Source organism: Somniosus microcephalus, chromosome 9 (genome assembly GCF_052327205.1).
Source record: "Somniosus microcephalus isolate GS21.2 chromosome 9, FLI_Smic_1.0, whole genome shotgun sequence".
In the NCBI taxonomy this organism is placed as follows: Eukaryota; Metazoa; Chordata; class Chondrichthyes; order Squaliformes; family Somniosidae; genus Somniosus; species Somniosus microcephalus.
Window position 1 is genome coordinate 171192737 of NC_140995.1, and position 21422 is coordinate 171214158.

Below are 21422 nucleotides of genomic sequence, written 5' to 3' on the forward strand. Positions count from 1 at the left end.
CGCAATCACCGACACCCACCATGATCACCGGCCTCCTCGCAATCAGCGACACTCACCGTGATCACCGACCTCCTCGCAATCACCGACACCCACCGCAATCACCGACCCCCTCGCAATCACCGACACCCACCATGATCGCCGACCTCCTCGCAATCACTAACACCCACCGTGATCACCGACCTCCTCACAATCACCGACACCCACAGTGATCACCGACCCCCTCGCAATCACGGACACCCACCGCGATCACTGACCCCCTCGCAATTACCGACAACCCCGTGATCACCGACACCCACCGCGATCACCGACCTCCTCATAATCACCGACACCCACCGCAATCACCGACCTCCTCGCAATTACCGGCACCCACTACAATCACCGACCTCCTCACAATCACCGACACCCACCGCTATCACCGACCCCCTGGCAATCACCGAACCCCTCACAATCACTGACCCACTCGCAATCACTGACACCCACCGCTATCACCAACCTACTTGCAATAACGACACCCACCGCGATCAGCGACCTCCTCGCAATCACGGACACCCACTGCTATCACCGACCCCCTCGCAATCACCAACACCCACCACAATCAATGATACCCACTGCGATTACCGACCTCCTTGCAAACACCGATGCCCACCACGATCACCGACCCCCTCGCAATCACCAACCCCCTCGGAATCACTGACACCCACCGCGATCACCGACCCCCTCGCAATTACTGACACCCACGGCAATCAGCGAATTCCTCGCAATCACCGACACCCACCGCTAACACCGACCCCCTCACAATCACCAACACCCACCACAATCACTGATACCCACTGCGATCACTGACCCCCTCACAATCACCGACACCCACAGCGATCACCGACCCCCTCGCAAACACCGACCCCCTCACAATCACCGATCCCCTCACAATCAGCGATGCCCACCACGATCACCGACCCCCTCGCAATCACCGACACCCACCACGATCACCGGCCTACTTGCAATAACGACACCCACCGCGATCACCGACTCCAACACAATCACCGACACCAACCGCTATCACCGACCTCCTTGCAATCACCGACACCCAAGCGTGATCAACGACCCCCTCGCAATCACCTACACCCACCGCGATCACCGACCCCCTCGCAATTACCGACAACCCCGCGATCACCGACACCCACCGCGATCACCGACCTCCTCATAATCACCGCCACCCACCGCAATCACCGACCCCCTCGCAATTACCGACAACCCCGCGATCACCGACACCCACCGCGATCACCGACCTCCTCATAATCACCGACACCCACCGCAATCACCGACCTCCTCGCAATTACCGACACCCACCACAATCACTGACCGCCTCACAATCACCGACACCCACCGCTATCACCGACCCCCTGGCAATCACCGAACCCCTCACAATCACTGACCCACTCGCAATCACTGACACCCACCGCTATCACCAACCTACTTGCAATAACGACACCCACCGCGATCAGTGACCTCCTCGCAATCACGGACACCCACTGCTATCACCGACCCCCTCGCAATCACCAACACCCACCACAATCAACGATACCCACTGCGATTACCGACCTCCTTGCAATCACCGATGCCCACCACGATCACCGACCCCCTCGCAATCACCAACCCCCTCGGAATCACTGACACCCACCGCGATCACCGACCCCCTCACAATTACTGACACCCACGGCAATCAGCGAATTCCTCGCAATCACCGACACCCACCGCTAACACCGAGCCCCTCACAATCACCGACACCCACAGCGATCACCGACCCCCTCGCAATCACCGACCCCCTCGCAATCACCGACCCCCTCGCAATCAGCGATGCCCACCACGATCACCGACCCCCTCGCAATCACCAACCCCCTCGGAATCACCGACACCCACCGCGATCACCGACCCCCTCGCAATTACTGACACCCACCGCAATCAGTGACCTCCTTGCAATCACCGACACCCACCGCTATCACCGACCCCCTCACAATCACCGATACCCACTGCGATCAGTGACCTCCTCGCAATCACCTACACCCACCGCTATCACCGACACCCTCGCAATCGGCAACACCCACCACAATCACCGATACCCACTGCGATCACCGACCTACTCACGATCACCGACCCCCTCGCAATTACTGACACCCACCGCGATCAGCGACCTCCTCACAATCACCGACACCCACCGCTATCACTGACCCCCTCGCAATCACCAACACCCACCACAATCACCGATACCCACTGCGATCACTGACCTCCTCGCAATCAGACACCCACCGCGATCACCGACCTCCTTGCAATCACCAACACCCACCGCGATCACCGACCTCCTCGCAATCACCGACACCCACCGCTATCAACGACCCCCTCGCAATCACCGACCACCTCGCAATCATCAACACCCACCACATTCACCGATACCCACTGCGATCACCGAGCTTCTCGCAATCACCGACACCCACCGCAATCACCGACCTCCTCACAATCACTGATGCCTAGTGCTACCACTGACCCCCTCGCAGTCACCGACGCCCACCGCGATCACCAACACCCACCGTGATCACCAACATCCTTGCAATCACCGACACCCACCGCGACCACCGACCTCCTCGCAATCAGCGACACCCACCGCAATCACCGACCTCCTCACAATCACCAACACTCACCGGGATCACCGACCTCCTTGCAATCACCGACCCCCACTGCCATCACCGACCCGCTCGCAATCACCGACACCCACCGCAATCACCGACACCCACCGCGATCACCGACCCACCGCGATCACTGACCCCCACCGCCATCACCGACCCCCTCGCAATCACCGACACCCACTGCAATCACCGACACCCACCGCGATCACCGACCCACCGCCATCACCGACCCCCTCGCAATCACCGACACCCACTGCAATCACCGACACCCACCGCGATCACCGACCCACCGCCATCACCGACCCCCTCGCAATCACCGACACCCACCATGATCACCGTCCTCTTCGCAATCACCGACACCCACCGTGATCACTGACCTCCTCGCAATCACCGACACCCACCGCAATCACTGATCCCCTCGCAATCACCGACACCCACCGAGATCACCGACCTCCTCGCAATCACCGACATCCACCGCGATCACCGACCTCCTCACAATCACCGACACCCACCGTGATCACCGCCCCCTCGCAATCACGGACACCCACTGTGATCACTGACCTCCTCGCAATCACCGACACCCACCGCGATCACTGATCCCCTCGCAATCACCGACACCCACCGAGATCACCGACATCCTCATAATTACTGAAACCCACCGCGATCACCGACCTCCTCGCAATTACCGACACCCACCGTGATCACCGACCTCCTCACAATCACCGACACCCACCGCTATCACCGACCCCCTCGCAATCACCGAACCCCTCACAATCACCGACCTTGATCACTGACCTCCTCGCAATCACCGGCGACCACCGACCCCCTTGCAATCACCGACACCCACCACGATCACCGACCTCCTTGCAATCACCGACACCTACCGCGATTACCGACCTCCTCGCAATTGCCGACACCCACCGCAATCACTGACCTCCTCGCAATTACCGACCTCCTCGCAATTACCGACCTCCTCACAATCACTGACACCCACCGCGATCATCTACCTCCTCACAATCACCGACACCCACCGTGATCACCGCCCCCCTCGCAATCACGGACACCCACCGCGATCACCGACCCCCTCGCAATTACCGACAACCCCGCGATCACCGACACCCACCGCGATCACCGACATCCTCATAATTACTGACACCCACCGCGATCACCGACCTCCTCGCAATTACTGACACCCACCGTGATCACCGACCTCGTCACTATCACCGACACCCACCGCTATCACCGACCCCCTCGCAATCACCGAACCCCTCGCAATCACCGACCGCAATCACTGACCTCCTCGCAATCACCGGCGACCACCGACCCCCTTGCAATCACCGACACCCACCACGATCACCGACCTCCTTGCAATCACCGACACCTACCGCGATTACCGACCTCCTCGCAATTGCCGACACCCAACGCAATCACTGACCTCCTCGCAATTACCGACCTCCTCACAATCACTGACACCCACCGCGATCATCTACCTCCTCGCAATTACCGACACCCACCGCGATCACCAAACTTGTCGCAATCACCGACACCCACCGTGATCACCGACCCCATCGCAATCACTGACGCCCTCGCAATCCCCGACCCCGTCACAATCTCCGACACCCACCGCGATCACCGATCCCCTCGCAATTACCGACACCCACCGCGATCATCGACCTCCTCGCAACCACCGGCACCCACCGCAATCACCGACCTCCTCGCAATCACCGACCTCCTCAGAATCACCAACCCCCTCACAATCACCAACACCCACCACGATCACCAACTCCCTCGCAATTACCGACACCCACCGCGATCATCGACCTCCTCGCAACCACCGACAACCAGCGCGATCACCAACCTCCTCGCAATCACCGACACCCAACACGATAACCGGCACCCACCGCGATCGCCGACCTCCTCGCAATCACCGACCTCCTCAGAATCACCAACCCCCTCACAATCACCAACACCCGCCACGATCACCGATCTCCTCGCAATCACCGACACCCACCGCAATCACCAACCCCCTCGCAATCACCGACAACCACCGTGATCACCGACCTCCTCGCAATCACCGACACCCACCGCAATCACCGACACCCACCGCGATCACCAACCCCCTCGCAGTCACCGACACCCACCGCGATCACCGACCTCCTCGCAATCATCGACACCCACCACGATCACCGACCCCCTCGCAGTCACCGACACCCACCGCAATCACCGACCCCCTCAAAATCACCGACAGCCATCGCGATCACCGACCCCCTCACAATCATTGACACCCACCACGATCACTGACACCCACCGCGATCACCGACCCCCTCGCAATCACCTACACCCACCGCAATCACCGACCCCATTGCAATCACCAACCCCCTCGCAATCACCGACCCCGTCGCAATCTCCGACACCCACCGCGATCACCGATCCCCTCGAAATTACCGACACCCACCGCGATCATCGACCTCCTCGCAACCACCGACACCCACCGCGATCACCAACCTCCACGCAATCACCGACCTCCTCAGAATCACCAACCCCCTCACAATCACCAACACCCACCACGATCACCGATCTCCTCGCAATCACCGACACCCACCGCGATCACCAACCCCCTCGTAATCACCGACAACCACCGTGATCACCGACCTCCTCGCAATTACCGAAAACCCCGTGATCACTGACACCCACCGCGATCACTGATCTCCTCATAATCACCGACACCCACTGCGAACACCGACCTCCTCGCAATCACCAACACCCACCGCGATCACCAACCCCCTCGCAGTCACCGACACCCACCACGATCACCGGCCTACTTGCAATAACGACACCCACCGCGATCACCGACTCCAACACAATCACCGACACCAACCGCTATCACCGACCTCCTTGCAATCACCGACACCCAAGCGTGATCAACGACCCCCTCGCAATCACCTACACCCACCGCGATCACCGACCCCCTCGCAATTACCGACAACCCCGCGATCACCGACACCCACCGCGATCACCGACCTCCTCATAATCACCGCCACCCACCGCAATCACCGACCCCCTCGCAATTACCGACAACCCCGCGATCACCGACACCCACCGCGATCACCGACCTCCTCATAATCACCGACACCCACCGCAATCACCGACCTCCTCGCAATTACCGACACCCACCACAATCACTGACCGCCTCACAATCACCGACACCCACCGCTATCACCGACCCCCTGGCAATCACCGAACCCCTCACAATCACTGACCCACTCGCAATCACTGACACCCACCGCTATCACCAACCTACTTGCAATAACGACACCCACCGCGATCAGTGACCTCCTCGCAATCACGGACACCCACTGCTATCACCGACCCCCTCGCAATCACCAACACCCACCACAATCAACGATACCCACTGCGATTACCGACCTCCTTGCAATCACCGATGCCCACCACGATCACCGACCCCCTCGCAATCACCAACCCCCTCGGAATCACTGACACCCACCGCGATCACCGACCCCCTCACAATTACTGACACCCACGGCAATCAGCGAATTCCTCGCAATCACCGACACCCACCGCTAACACCGAGCCCCTCACAATCACCGACACCCACAGCGATCACCGACCCCCTCGCAATCACCGACCCCCTCGCAATCACCGACCCCCTCGCAATCAGCGATGCCCACCACGATCACCGACCCCCTCGCAATCACCAACCCCCTCGGAATCACCGACACCCACCGCGATCACCGACCCCCTCGCAATTACTGACACCCACCGCAATCAGTGACCTCCTTGCAATCACCGACACCCACCGCTATCACCGACCCCCTCACAATCACCGATACCCACTGCGATCAGTGACCTCCTCGCAATCACCTACACCCACCGCTATCACCGACACCCTCGCAATCGGCAACACCCACCACAATCACCGATACCCACTGCGATCACCGACCTACTCACGATCACCGACCCCCTCGCAATTACTGACACCCACCGCGATCAGCGACCTCCTCACAATCACCGACACCCACCGCTATCACTGACCCCCTCGCAATCACCAACACCCACCACAATCACCGATACCCACTGCGATCACTGACCTCCTCGCAATCAGACACCCACCGCGATCACCGACCTCCTTGCAATCACCAACACCCACCGCGATCACCGACCTCCTCGCAATCACCGACACCCACCGCTATCAACGACCCCCTCGCAATCACCGACCACCTCGCAATCATCAACACCCACCACATTCACCGATACCCACTGCGATCACCGAGCTTCTCGCAATCACCGACACCCACCGCAATCACCGACCTCCTCACAATCACTGATGCCTAGTGCTACCACTGACCCCCTCGCAGTCACCGACGCCCACCGCGATCACCAACACCCACCGTGATCACCAACATCCTTGCAATCACCGACACCCACCGCGACCACCGACCTCCTCGCAATCAGCGACACCCACCGCAATCACCGACCTCCTCACAATCACCAACACTCACCGGGATCACCGACCTCCTTGCAATCACCGACCCCCACTGCCATCACCGACCCGCTCGCAATCACCGACACCCACCGCAATCACCGACACCCACCGCGATCACCGACCCACCGCGATCACTGACCCCCACCGCCATCACCGACCCCCTCGCAATCACCGACACCCACTGCAATCACCGACACCCACCGCGATCACCGACCCACCGCCATCACCGACCCCCTCGCAATCACCGACACCCACTGCAATCACCGACACCCACCGCGATCACCGACCCACCGCCATCACCGACCCCCTCGCAATCACCGACACCCACCATGATCACCGTCCTCTTCGCAATCACCGACACCCACCGTGATCACTGACCTCCTCGCAATCACCGACACCCACCGCAATCACTGATCCCCTCGCAATCACCGACACCCACCGAGATCACCGACCTCCTCGCAATCACCGACATCCACCGCGATCACCGACCTCCTCACAATCACCGACACCCACCGTGATCACCGCCCCCTCGCAATCACGGACACCCACTGTGATCACTGACCTCCTCGCAATCACCGACACCCACCGCGATCACTGATCCCCTCGCAATCACCGACACCCACCGAGATCACCGACATCCTCATAATTACTGAAACCCACCGCGATCACCGACCTCCTCGCAATTACCGACACCCACCGTGATCACCGACCTCCTCACAATCACCGACACCCACCGCTATCACCGACCCCCTCGCAATCACCGAACCCCTCACAATCACCGACCTTGATCACTGACCTCCTCGCAATCACCGGCGACCACCGACCCCCTTGCAATCACCGACACCCACCACGATCACCGACCTCCTTGCAATCACCGACACCTACCGCGATTACCGACCTCCTCGCAATTGCCGACACCCACCGCAATCACTGACCTCCTCGCAATTACCGACCTCCTCGCAATTACCGACCTCCTCACAATCACTGACACCCACCGCGATCATCTACCTCCTCACAATCACCGACACCCACCGTGATCACCGCCCCCCTCGCAATCACGGACACCCACCGCGATCACCGACCCCCTCGCAATTACCGACAACCCCGCGATCACCGACACCCACCGCGATCACCGACATCCTCATAATTACTGACACCCACCGCGATCACCGACCTCCTCGCAATTACTGACACCCACCGTGATCACCGACCTCGTCACTATCACCGACACCCACCGCTATCACCGACCCCCTCGCAATCACCGAACCCCTCGCAATCACCGACCGCAATCACTGACCTCCTCGCAATCACCGGCGACCACCGACCCCCTTGCAATCACCGACACCCACCACGATCACCGACCTCCTTGCAATCACCGACACCTACCGCGATTACCGACCTCCTCGCAATTGCCGACACCCAACGCAATCACTGACCTCCTCGCAATTACCGACCTCCTCACAATCACTGACACCCACCGCGATCATCTACCTCCTCGCAATTACCGACACCCACCGCGATCACCAAACTTGTCGCAATCACCGACACCCACCGTGATCACCGACCCCATCGCAATCACTGACGCCCTCGCAATCCCCGACCCCGTCACAATCTCCGACACCCACCGCGATCACCGATCCCCTCGCAATTACCGACACCCACCGCGATCATCGACCTCCTCGCAACCACCGGCACCCACCGCAATCACCGACCTCCTCGCAATCACCGACCTCCTCAGAATCACCAACCCCCTCACAATCACCAACACCCACCACGATCACCAACTCCCTCGCAATTACCGACACCCACCGCGATCATCGACCTCCTCGCAACCACCGACAACCAGCGCGATCACCAACCTCCTCGCAATCACCGACACCCAACACGATAACCGGCACCCACCGCGATCGCCGACCTCCTCGCAATCACCGACCTCCTCAGAATCACCAACCCCCTCACAATCACCAACACCCGCCACGATCACCGATCTCCTCGCAATCACCGACACCCACCGCAATCACCAACCCCCTCGCAATCACCGACAACCACCGTGATCACCGACCTCCTCGCAATCACCGACACCCACCGCAATCACCGACACCCACCGCGATCACCAACCCCCTCGCAGTCACCGACACCCACCGCGATCACCGACCTCCTCGCAATCATCGACACCCACCACGATCACCGACCCCCTCGCAGTCACCGACACCCACCGCAATCACCGACCCCCTCAAAATCACCGACAGCCATCGCGATCACCGACCCCCTCACAATCATTGACACCCACCACGATCACTGACACCCACCGCGATCACCGACCCCCTCGCAATCACCTACACCCACCGCAATCACCGACCCCATTGCAATCACCAACCCCCTCGCAATCACCGACCCCGTCGCAATCTCCGACACCCACCGCGATCACCGATCCCCTCGAAATTACCGACACCCACCGCGATCATCGACCTCCTCGCAACCACCGACACCCACCGCGATCACCAACCTCCACGCAATCACCGACCTCCTCAGAATCACCAACCCCCTCACAATCACCAACACCCACCACGATCACCGATCTCCTCGCAATCACCGACACCCACCGCGATCACCAACCCCCTCGTAATCACCGACAACCACCGTGATCACCGACCTCCTCGCAATTACCGAAAACCCCGTGATCACTGACACCCACCGCGATCACTGATCTCCTCATAATCACCGACACCCACTGCGAACACCGACCTCCTCGCAATCACCAACACCCACCGCGATCACCAACCCCCTCGCAGTCACCGACACCCACCGCGATCACCGACCTCCTCGCAATCATCGACACCCACCACGATCACCGACCCCCTCGCAGTCACCGACACCCACCGCAATCACCGACCCCCTCAAAATCACCGACAGCCATCGCGATCACCGACCCCCTCACAATCATTGACACCCACCACGATCACTGACACCCACCGCGATCACCGACCCCCTCGCAATCACCGACACCCACCACATTCACCGACCCTCTTGCGATCACCGTCCTCCTCACAATCACCAACACCCACTGCGATCACCGACCCCCTTGCAATCACCGACCCCCTCGCAATCACCGATGCCCACCACGATCAATGACCCCCTCGCAATCACCAACCCCCTCGGAATCACCGACACTGTAGGGGTTGTTGGTTGGGTGGTCAGTTTGGCCCGGGCCTGACCCAGTGGACGTTTTCGAGGCGTCCCCACACTCCCACTCAGTTCTGACACTGGGATCCTACCAGGCAGCTGATGCGCAGAATAACAAGCTCGAGACAGACAAGCAGGTGAAAGGTTCAAATAATAATGGTTTTATTGAGAGAAAAATAAAACAAAACAAGCAAGCAGAGAAATTAATTGGTTCAACGATACTAAACCAAGGCTACAGCTCTATACACTTTAAAAAGAGAAAAAAAAAGGAATACTATATATTCAAAACAGAGGGCACACGAGTGCGGGAAGGAGTACGACACATTGAGGGGTGTCACACATTAACACTCCCCTTAGCCTTATCCCCACCTCCTACACTATCCCTAACCTAGGTCGAACTAAACGGGGGTCAGACTCTCATGCTCACCCAACGCATTGGAACAAAGGCCTTTAGGTTGTCCTGGGACTGCAGCTTTAGTTGGTCTGGCCTGGTAAAGTTCAGTGTGCACTGGCCACACACTCTCCCGTCAGTCAGGTAGTGGATCTTCCTCCTTGGCTGGGCGAAAAGGCTTCCCTCCTGGGTCGGGCTGCGCTGTTTAGCGAGGCCCGCTCTGGGCTCCGGTCCGTACCGGGATGGTGCACTCCGTCCCATGTCTTCCTGGTTCCACTCTGAATCCCTGCCTGAGGTGGTGGGCACGGGGGGGAGGAACAGTCAGGTTTAAATCGGGAGGCAGTACGGACCGGGAGCTTCACCTGCTTACCAAAGCATGGGCCTGCTGCGCATAGCCTTCCCCGTCTTGGAGACTGCTTCTCCCAGTAGAGTCCTTGAAGTTTCCCTTTTGCAGCGAAGTCCCAGGATGAAATCGAAGTGAAGTGTAGAAGCTGTCTCTCCCGAAGTGTGTTCCAAGTCGAAGTGTCTCCAACAGCTCTTTCTGTCTGCTTACTAAAAACAGTTATACTCTCTCGATCTGCCTTGCCTCCCCCAGATCGAGAGGTGTCCCAGGTTACTTCGTTAACTGTAAATGGTTGCAAAACGGCCGATTTCCCACTAACGGCCTTATCACCGGCCCTCATTGTTTTTGGTTTCAGTCACACAATGGTGTCTCTGGTGCCTAGTCCTCTAAAATGGTTTCTGATATGATTGGATCTGTTAGGATGGGCCCGATGATGGTTTTAACTAGCTTAACCCTGATTGCAGTGCAACCAGGTTCATTGTTCTTACCGGCCTACTGGCGACTTGCTATTACATATTCAATTCCATGTCTGGCCTGGAATCCACATAGGGACTGTGGAATTCCAGGCCCTGTCTCCAGTCTTGTTGCTGGGGTGAAAAATGACTCACTTCCAGCAGCTTTCTGGTCACGTGTCCCAGAACTCCATTTTGTACGTTTAAAAAGTGGCCAACTTTGTTTGATTCGGAAAGCAGGCGAGGTGGGGGAATTTTGCAAACTCCCTACAACACCCACCACGATCACCAACCTCCTCGCAATCACTGACACCCACCGCTATCACCGACCCCCTCGCAATCACCAACACCCACCACAATCACCGATACCCACTGCGATCACCAACCTCCTCGCAATCAACGACACCCACCGCGATCACCGACCTCCTCGCAATCACTGATGCCCAGTGCTACCACTGACCCCCTCGCAATCACCGACCTCGCAATCACTGACACCCACCACAATCACTGACCCACTCACAATCATCGACACCCTTCGCGATTACCAACCCCCTCGCAATCACGGACACCCACAGCTATCACCGACCCCCTCGCAATCACCGAACCCCGCGCAATCACTGACCCCCTCGCAATCACTGACACCCACCGCTAACACCAACCCCCTCGCAATCACCAACACCCACCGCGATCATCGACCTCCTCGAAACCACCGACACCCACCGCGATCACCAACCTCCTCGCAATCACCGACCCCCTCAGAATCACCAACCCCCTCACAATCACCAACACCCACCACGATCACTGACTTCCTCGCAATCACCAACACCCACCGTGATCACCGACCTCATGGCAATCACCGACCCCCTCGCCATCACCGACACCCTCACGATCACCAACCCCCTCGCAATCACCGACACCCACCACGATCACCGACCTCCTCGCAATCACCGACACCCACCACGATCACCGACACCCACCGCGATCACCGACCCCCTCGCAGTCACCGACACCCGCCGCAATCACCGACCTCCTCGCAATCATCGACACCCACCGCGATCACCGACCCCTCACAGTCACCGACACCCACCGCAATCACTGACCCCCTCGAAATCACCGATAGCCATCGCGATCACTGACCCTCTCGCAATCATTGACACCCACCACGATCACCGACACCCACCGCGATCACCAACCCCCTCGCAATCCCTGACACCCACCACGTTCACCGACCCCCTTGCATACACCGACACCCACCGCGATCACCATGCTCCTCGCAATCACCAACACCCACTGCGATCACCGACCCCTCGCAATCACCGACACTCACAGCGATCACCGACCCACTCGCAATCACCAACCCCCATGCAATCACCGACCCCCTCGCAATCACCGATGCCCACCACGATCACCGACCCGATCGTAATTACCGACACCCACCGCGATCAGCGACCACCTCGCAATCACCGACACCCACCGCTATCACCGGCCTCCTCGCAATCACCAACACCCACCACAATCACCGATACCCACTGCGATCACCGACCTTCTCGCAATCACCCACACCCACCACGATCACCGACCTCCTTGCAATCACTGACGTCCAGTGCTACCACTGACCCCCTCGCAATCACCGATGCCCACCGCGATCACCGACACCCACCGCGATCTCCGACCTCCTCGCAATCACCGACCTCCTCGCAATCACTGACACCCACCGTGATCACTGACCCCTCGCAATCACCGACACCCACTGCTATCACCGACCGCCTCGCAATGACCGAACCCCTCACAATCACCGACCCCCTCGCAATCACTGACACCCACCGCTATCACCGACCCCCTCGCAATCACCAACACCCACCACGATCACCGACCTCCTCGCAATCACCGGCGACCACCGACCCCCTAGCAATCACCGACACCCACCACGATCACCGACCTCCTTGCAATCACCGACACCTACCGTGATTACCGACCTCCTCGCAATTGCCGACACCCACCGCAATCACCGACCTCCTCGCAATCACCGACAAATCACAATCAATGAAACCCACCGCGATCATCTACCTCCTCGCAATTACCGACACCCACCGCGATCACCGACTTCGTCGTAATCACCTACACCCACCGCAATCACCGACCCCATTGCAATCACCAACCCCCTCACAATCACCGACCCTGTCGCAATCTCCGACACCCACCGCGATCACCGATCCCCTCGAAATTACCGACACCCACCGCGATCATCGACCTCCTCGCAACCACCGACACCCACCGCGATCACCAACCTCCTCGCAATCACCGACCTCCTCAGAATCACCAACCCCCTCACAATCACCAACACCCACCACGATCACCGATCTCCTCGCAATCACCGACACCCACCGCGATCACCAACCCCCTCGCAATCACCGACAACCACCGTGATCACCGACCTCCTCGCAATTACCGAAAACCCCGTGATCACTGACACCCACCGCGATCACTGATCTCCTCATAATCACCGACACCCACTGCGATCACCGACCTCCTCGCAATTACCGACACCCACCGTGATCACCGACTTCCTCACAATCACCGACACCCACCGCTATCACCGACCCCCTCGCAATCACCGAACCCCGCGCAATCACCGACACCCTTGCAATCACTGACACCCACCGCTAACACCAACCCCCTCGCAATCACCAACACCCACCGCGATCACCGACCTCCTCGCAATCACCGGCGACCACTGACCCCCTTGCAATCACCGACACCCACCACGATCATGGACCTCCTTGCAATCACCAACACCTACCGCGATTACCGACCTCCTCACAATTGCCGACACCCACCGCAATCACCGACATCCTCACAATCACTGACACCCACTGCAATCACCGACCTCCTCGTAATCACCAACACCCACCGCAATCACCGAACTCCTCGCAATCACCGACCTCCTCACAATCACTGACACCCCGCGATCATCTACCTCCTCGCAATTACCGACACCCGCCGCGATCACCGACCTCGTCGCAATCACCGACACCCACCGCGATCACTGACCCCCTCGCAATCACCGGCCCCCTCGCAATCACTGACCCCGTCACAATCTCCGACACCCACCGCGATCACTGTTCCCCTCGCAATTACCGATACCCACTGCGATCATCGACCTCCTCGCAACCGCCGACACCCACCGCGATCACCAACCTCCTCACAATCACCGACACCCACCACGATCACCGACACCCACCGCGATCGCTGACCCCCTCACAATCACCGACCTCCTCAGAATCACCAACCCCCTCACAATCATCAACACCCACCACGATCACCGACTTCTCGCAATCACCAACACCCACCGTGATCACCGACCTCATCGCAATCACCGACCCTCTCGCCATCACCGACACCCTCACGATCACCAACCCCCTCACAATCACCGACACCCACCGCGATCAACAACCCCCTCGCAATCACCGACACCCACCACAATCACCGACCTCCTCGCAATCACCGACACCCACCACGAACACCGACACCCACCGCGATCACCGACCCCCTCGCAGTCACCGACACCCACCGCGATCCCTGACCTCCTCGCAATCATCGACACCCACCGTGATCACCGACCCCCTCGCAGTCACCGACACCCACCGCAATCACCGACCCCCTTGAAATCACCGACAGCCACCACGTTCACCGAACCCCTTGCATACACCGACAGCCATCGCGATCACCGACCCCCTCGCAATCATTGACACCCACCATGATCACTGACACCCACCGCGATCATCGACCCCCTCGCAATCACCGACACCCACCACATTCAGCGACCCTCTTGCGATCACCGTCCTCCTCGCAATCACCAACACCCACTGCGATCACCGACCCCCACCGCGATCACCGTCCTCCTCACAATCACCGATGCCCACCACGATCAATGACCCCCTCGCAATCACCAACCCCCTCGGAATCACCGACACCCACCGCGATCACCAACCTCCTCGCAATCAGTGACACCCACCGCAATCACCGACCCCCTCGCAATCACCAACGCCCACCACAATCACCGATACCCACTGCGATCACCAACCTCCTCGCAATCACCGACACCCACCGCGATCACCGGCCTCCTCGCAATCACTGATGCCCAGTGCTACCACTGACCCCCTCGCAATCACCGACCTCCTCGCAATCACCGACACCCACCACAATCACTGACCCCCTCACAATCACCGACACCCACCGCGATCAACAACCCCCTCGCAATCACCGACACCCACCACAATCACCAACCTCCTCGCAATCACCAACACCCACCACGAACAGCGACACCCACCGTGATCACTGACTACCTCGCAGTCACCGACACCCACCGCGATCACCGACCTCCTCGCAATCATCGACACCCATCGCGATCACCGACCCCCTCGCAGTCACCGACACCCACTGCAATCACCGACCCCCTCGAAATCACCGACAGTCACCACATTCACCGACCCCCTTGCATACACCGACACCCACCGCGATCATCGTCCTCCTCGTAATCACCAACACCCACTGCGATCACCGACCCCTCGCAATCACTGACACCCACAGCGATCACCGACGCTCACCGCGATCACCGACCCCCTCGCAATCACCGACACCCACCACGTTCACCGACCCCCTTGCATACACCAACACCCACCGCGATCACCGTCCTCCTCGCAATTACCAACACCCACTGTGATCACTGACCCCTCGCAATCACTGACATCCACAGCAATCGCCGACCCCCTCGCAATCACCGACTTCCTCAGAATCACCAACCCCCTCACAATCACCAACACCCACCACAATCACCGACCTCCTCGCAATCACCGACACCCACAGCGATCACCGACCTCCTCGCAATCACCGATCCCCTTGCAATCACCGACACCCACCATGATGACCGGCCCCCTCACAATCACCGACCCCCTTGCAATCACCAACACCCACTGCGATCACCAATCCCCTCGCAATCACTGACACCCACCGCGATCACCAACCTCCTCGCAATCACCGACCCCCTCGCAATTACCGACACCCACCGCGATCACCAACCTCCTCGCAATCACCGACACCCACCACTATCACCGACCCCCTCGTAATCACCAACCCCCTCGGAATCACCGACACCCACCACGATCACCGACCCCCTCGCAATTACCGACACCCACCGCGATCACCGACCTCCTCGCAATCACCGACACCCACCACTATCACCGACCCCCTCGCAATCACCAACACCCACCACAATCACCGATACCCACGGCGATCACCGACCTCCTCGCAATCACCGACACCCACCGCGATCACCGACCTCCTCGCAATCACTGACGCCCAGTGCTATCACTGACCCCCTCGCATTCATCGACCTCCTCGCAATCACCGACACCCACCACGATCACCGACCCCCTCACAATCACCGACACCCACCGCGATTACCAACCCCCTCGCAAACACGGACACTCACCGCGATCATCGACCCCCTCGCAATTACCGACAACCTCGCGATCACCGACACCCACCGCGATCACCGACCTCCTCACAATCACCGACACCCACCGCTATCACCGACCCCCTCGCAATCACCGAACCCCTCGCAATCACCGACCCCCTCGCAATCACTGACACCCACCGCTATCACCGATACCCTCGCAATCACCAACACCCACCGCGATCACCGAACTCCTCGCAATCACCGGCGATCAGCGACCCCCTTGCAATCACCAACACCCACCACGATCACCGACCTCCTTGCAATCACTGACACCTACCGCGATTACCGACCTCCTCGCAATTGCCGACACCCACCGCAATCACCGACCTCCTCACAATCACTGACACCCACTGTGATCACCGACCTCCTCATAATCACCGACACCCACCGCAATCACCGACCTCCTCGCAATCACCGACCTCCTCACAATCACTGACACCCACCGCGATCAACTACCTCCTCGCAATTACCGACACCCACCGAGATCACCGACCCCCTCGCAATCACCGACCCCCTCGCAATCACCGACCCCGTTGCAATCTCTGACACCCACCGCGATCACCGACCTCCTCGCAATCATCGACACCCATCGCGATCACCGACCCCCTCGCAGTCACCGACACCCACTGCAATCACCGACCCCCTCGAAATCACCGACAGTCACCACATTCACCGACCCCCTTGCATACACCGACACCCACCGCGATCATCGTCCTCCTCGTAATCACCAACACCCACTGCGATCACCGACCCCTTGCAATCACTGACACCCACAGCGATCACCGACGCTCACCGCGATCACCGACCCCCTCGCAATCACCGACACCCACCACGTTCACCGATCCCCTTGCATACACCAACACCCACCGCGATCACCGTCCTCCTCGCAATTACCAACACCCACTGTGATCACTGACCCCTCGCAATCACTGACATCCACAGCAATCGCCGACCCCCTCGCAATCACCGACTTCCTCAGAATCACCAACCCCCTCACAATCACCAACACCCACCACAATCACCGACCTCCTCGCAATCACCGACACCCACAGCGATCACCGACCTCCTCGCAATCACCGATCCCCTTGCAATCACCGACACCCACCATGATGACCGGCCCCCTCACAATCACCGACCCCCTTGCAATCACCGACACCCACTGCGATCACCAATCCCCTCGCAATCACTGACACCCACCGCGATCACCAACCTCCTCGCAATCACCGACCCCCTCGCAATTACCGACACCCACCGCGATCACCAACCTCCTCGCAATCACCGACACCCACCACTATCACCGACCCCCTCGTAATCACCAACCCCCTCGGAATCACCGACACCCACCACGATCACCGGCCCCTCGCAATTACCGACACCCACCGCGATCACCGACCTCCTCGCAATCACCGACACCCACCACTATCACCGACCCCCTCGCAATCACCAACACCCACCACAATCACCGATACCCACGGCGATCACCGACCTCCTCGCAATCACCGACACCCACCGCGATCACCGACCTCCTCGCAATCACTGACGCCCAGTGCTATCACTGACCCCCTCGCATTCACCGACCTCCTCGCAATCACCGACACCCACCACGATCACCGACCCCCTCACAATCACCGACACCCACCGCGATTACCAACCCCCTCGCAAACACGGACACTCACCGCGATCACCGACCCCCTCGCAATTACCGACAACCTCGCGATCACCGACACCCACCGCGATCACCGACCTCCTCACAATCACCGACACCCACCGCTATCACCGACCCCCTCGCAATCACCGAACCCCTCGCAATCACCGACCCCCTCGCAATCACTGACACCCACCGCTATCACCGATACCCTCGCAATCACCAACACCCACCGCGATCACCGACCTCCTCGCAATCACCGGCGATCAGCGACCCCCTTGCAATCACCAACACCCACCACGATCACCGACCTCCTTGCAATCACTGACACCTACCGCGATTACCGACCTCCTCGCAATTGCCGACACCCACCGCAATCACCGACCTCCTCACAATCACTGACACCCACTGTGATCACCGACCTCCTCATAATCACCGACACCCACCGCAATCACCGACCTCCTCGCAATCACCGACCTCCTCACAATCACTGACACCCACCGCGATCAACTACCTCCTCGCAATTACCGACACCCACCGCGATCACCGACCTCGTCGCAATCACTGACACCCACCGAGATCACCGACCCCCTCGCAATCACCGACCCCCTCGCAATCACCGACCCCGTTGCAATCTCTGACACCCACCGCGATCACCGACCTCCTCGCAATCATCGACACCCATCGCGATCACCGACCCCCTCGCAGTCACCGACACCCACTGCAATCACCGACCCCCTCGAAATCACTGACACCCACCACGATCACCGACACCCACCGCGATCGCCGACCCCCTCGTAATCACTGACTTCCTCAGAATCACCAGCCCCCTCACAATCACCAACACCCACCACAATCACCGACCTCCTCGCAATCACCGACACCCACCGTGATCACCGGCCTCTTCACAATCACCAACACCCACAGCGATCACCGACCCCCTCGGAATCACCGACACCCACAGCAATCACCGACACACACCACGATCACCAACCCCCTTGCAATCACCGACACCCACCATGATCACCGGCCTCCTCGCAATCACAGACACCCACCGTAATCACCGACCTCCTCACAATCACCGACACTCACCGCGATCACCGACCCCCTCACAATCACCGACACCCACCGTGATCACCGACCTCCTCGTAATCTCCGACACACACCACGATCACCGACCCCCTTGCAATCACCGACACCCACCATGATCACCGGCCTCCTTGCAATCACCAACACCCTCCGCGATTACCGACCTCCTCGGAATCACCAACACCCACCGCAATCACCGACCTCCTCGCAATCACCGAGCTCCTCACAATCACTGACACCGACCGCGATCATCTACCTCCTCGCAATTACCAACACCCACCGCGATCACCGACCTCATCGCAATCACCGACACCCACCGCGATCACCGACCTCCTTGCAATCACCGACCCCATCGCAATGACCGACACTGTCGCAATCTCCGACACCCACCGCGATCACCGATCCCCTCGCAATTACCAACACCCTCCGCGATCATCGACCTCCTCGCAATCACCGACACCCACCGCGATCACCAACCTCCTCGCAATCACTGACACCCACCACGATCACCGACCTCCTCACAATCACAGACCTCCTCAGAATCATCAACCCCCTCACAATCACCGACACCCACCACGATCACCGACCTCCTCGCAATCACCGACACCCACCACGATCATGACCTCCTCGCAATCACCGACCCAGTCGCAATCACCGACACCCACCATGATCACCGACCCCTCACAATCACCGACACCCACCGCGATCGCTGGCCCCCTCATGGTCACCGACACCCACCGCGATCACCGACCTCCTCGCAATCACCAACACCCACCACAATCACCGATACCCACTGCAATCACCGACCTCCTCGCAATCACCGACACCACCGCGATCACCGACCTCCTCGCAATCACTGATGCCCAGTGCTACCACTGACCCCCTCGCAATCACCGACGCCCACCGCGATCACCGACACCCACCGTGATCACCGACCTCCTCGCAATCACCGACACCCACCGTGATCACTGACCTCCTCGCAATCACCAACACCCACCACGATCACCGACGCCCTCGCAATCACCGACCCCCTCATAATCACCGACACCAACCGCGATCACCGACCTCCTCACAATCACCGACACCCACCACGATCACCGACCCCCTCGCAATCACCGACACCCACCGCAATCACCGACACCCACCGCGATCACCAACCCCCTCGCAATCACCGACGCCCACCACGATCACCAACCCCCTCGCAATCACCGACCCCCTCAGAATCACCGACACCCAGCGCGATCACCGACCGCCTCGCAATCACCGACACCCAACACTATCACCGACCCCCTCTCAATCACCGACCTCCTCGCAACCACCGACACCCACTACTATCACTGACCCCCTCGCAATCACCAACACCCACCACAATCACTGATACCCACTGCGCTCACCGACCTCCTCGCAATCACCGACACCCACCGCGATCACCGACCTCCTTGCAATCACTAATGCCCAGTGCTACCACTGACCCCCTCACAATCACCAATGCCCACCGCGATCACCGACACCCACCATGATCACCGACTTCCTCGCAATCACCGACACCCACCGTGATCACTGACCTCCTCGCAATCACCAACACCCACCACAATCACCGATACCCACTGCAATCACCG